A 1,958-nucleotide genomic window follows, 5' to 3' on the forward strand; every position below is an offset into this window, starting at 1 on the left:
CGTGAGGCGGGTCGCTGGCTCGCTCTCGCCGCACTGGGACTCACGCCTGCGTGGAGCTTAGCAAACGCACGTGTTTTCTGCGTCGGGCGCATCACAGCCTTCTCGTGATCGGACGCAGGACGGCACACGCGCACCAGGCTCAGGGACGGTTCACAACAGCCGCGGGATCAGCCAAAGGCATAAAAGTGCGAAAGACGTGGCTGCGTAAAGGACGCCGTTCGCACTCAGAACCCAAACCGGGCGGCGCACCCAACCACGGCCGGGACCCAGTTCCCTCGCGGCTCTCTGCACGGCCATGACGGGCCACGGATGCGCCCTATCGATCTTGGGATTTCGAGAACATTTTCGCGAGCAGCACATGTGCAAATACGGGATCCACGAATAACGAGGACGGGCTGTATGCTTTTCCTTCCCAGGTGCAGAAACCGAGGCTCAAAGCGGTGAGGTCATCATCTGGGAGGCGGGGAGCGCGTTCTTTCCATCAAACACGCTTGGTTCACCACCTTCGCCCAGAATTTCTCTCTCCCTTCCTGAGCTCCGTAACTCCCAGGGCAGAGGCACTGCCCTTCCCCGCTCTGAGAGCCATGAGCCACGATGAGGATGCGCTCGGCTCACATTCACTGAGCACTGAGCACTGCACGGTGCTGGGTGCTGGGTGCTGGGTGCTGGGCTAAGTGCTCTGTGAGCACCGAGTCATCTAATTTTCACAACCAGCTTGGTAAGTCAGTTCTGTAAAAATCACCGCTATAAACGTGCACAGAGAGGGTAAATGACGTGGCCCCTGTCACCGGGCTGGTTTGAGGGGAAGATCCAAGATCCAACTGCAGCAGCCCAAACTCTCGGCAGGTGTACCCCACACACACAGCCCTAGTACCGAACCCCAACCTCCACTGCACGCACAGCATGCCGTGTGCAAATCACCTATTCGCTTCTCTGTTTTCCTCCAAAAGACCGCGAGCTCCTGACAGACATCAACCTCGTCTCCCTCCTCTCACTGAGCCCACCACCGGCCCCGATGCCGACACACAGCAGGTGGTCAGCACGTGACTGGCTGATAAATAAATGAAGGCGGGAACCAATGCACCTCAGTCTTCTGGGTGCCCAGCACAGAGCCTGGGACAGAGTGGGCGCTCGGTAATCGTTTGCTCGACGAGAAAACAATCAACCTTTCCCACGAGCGGCATCATCTTTCAGGAAGGGAGAGCGGACCCTGAGGTCTCCGACTGTTCCTGCCCACAGCCCCGAGCAGGCTGTGGAGCCAGTCCTTCCTCTGAGCTGCAACCGGACACATCCTGGCTCCGAGAGAGTCCAGTTCGTTAGACCTGTGTCTGCCAACAGAGAGAGTGGACAGACACGGGAGGAAATTGTCAGCAGCGAAGAGGAGGGAAAGGCGGGAGGGGGAGGGGACGGAATCGGCAGTTTGTCAGAGGCAGGAAAACGGGGAGCCATGCCTCTCGCTAAATGACCACATGGGCTAATGGTACAGGCACCCGGAACGGCTGGCGGCTGCTCGTTTACGTCAGATGATTACATTTGCGGTTCTGAATTGCGTTGAATACGTCTGCTGCTAACGCTGTCCAGATCGTTGGCTGTCGGCAATTCCCCAGTGCTTTTTCTCCCAGTGAAATGCAGATCTGCTACGAAGGCCTTCGTTTTATCCAGATAAGGATGGCGATGTTCTTACCTTATAGAGATAAGAACAAGAGTAATGAGAGCTGCCGTTCGGAGTGTCCACTGCGTTTCAGAAGCCGTCCTAAGTGCCGAAGTTTGAACTTGATAAAATTGGGCTTCGTGACTAGGTTTCTTTAGTGCTGTGTGATTTTAGGCTAGTTACTTAACCTCTCTGATCTTCATTTTCGTCCTGTGTAAAAATGCATACTTTGCATAACTATTGTGAAGGTTGACAATGGCTTCCCCTCCCCTCCAGCTGATACACGCCATTCTTCTAAGGTACAAAT

The sequence above is a fragment of the Pteropus vampyrus genome, unplaced genomic scaffold, assembly GCF_000151845.1.
Source record: "Pteropus vampyrus isolate Shadow unplaced genomic scaffold, Pvam_2.0 Scaffold252, whole genome shotgun sequence".
NCBI classification, from domain to species: domain Eukaryota; kingdom Metazoa; phylum Chordata; class Mammalia; order Chiroptera; family Pteropodidae; genus Pteropus; species Pteropus vampyrus.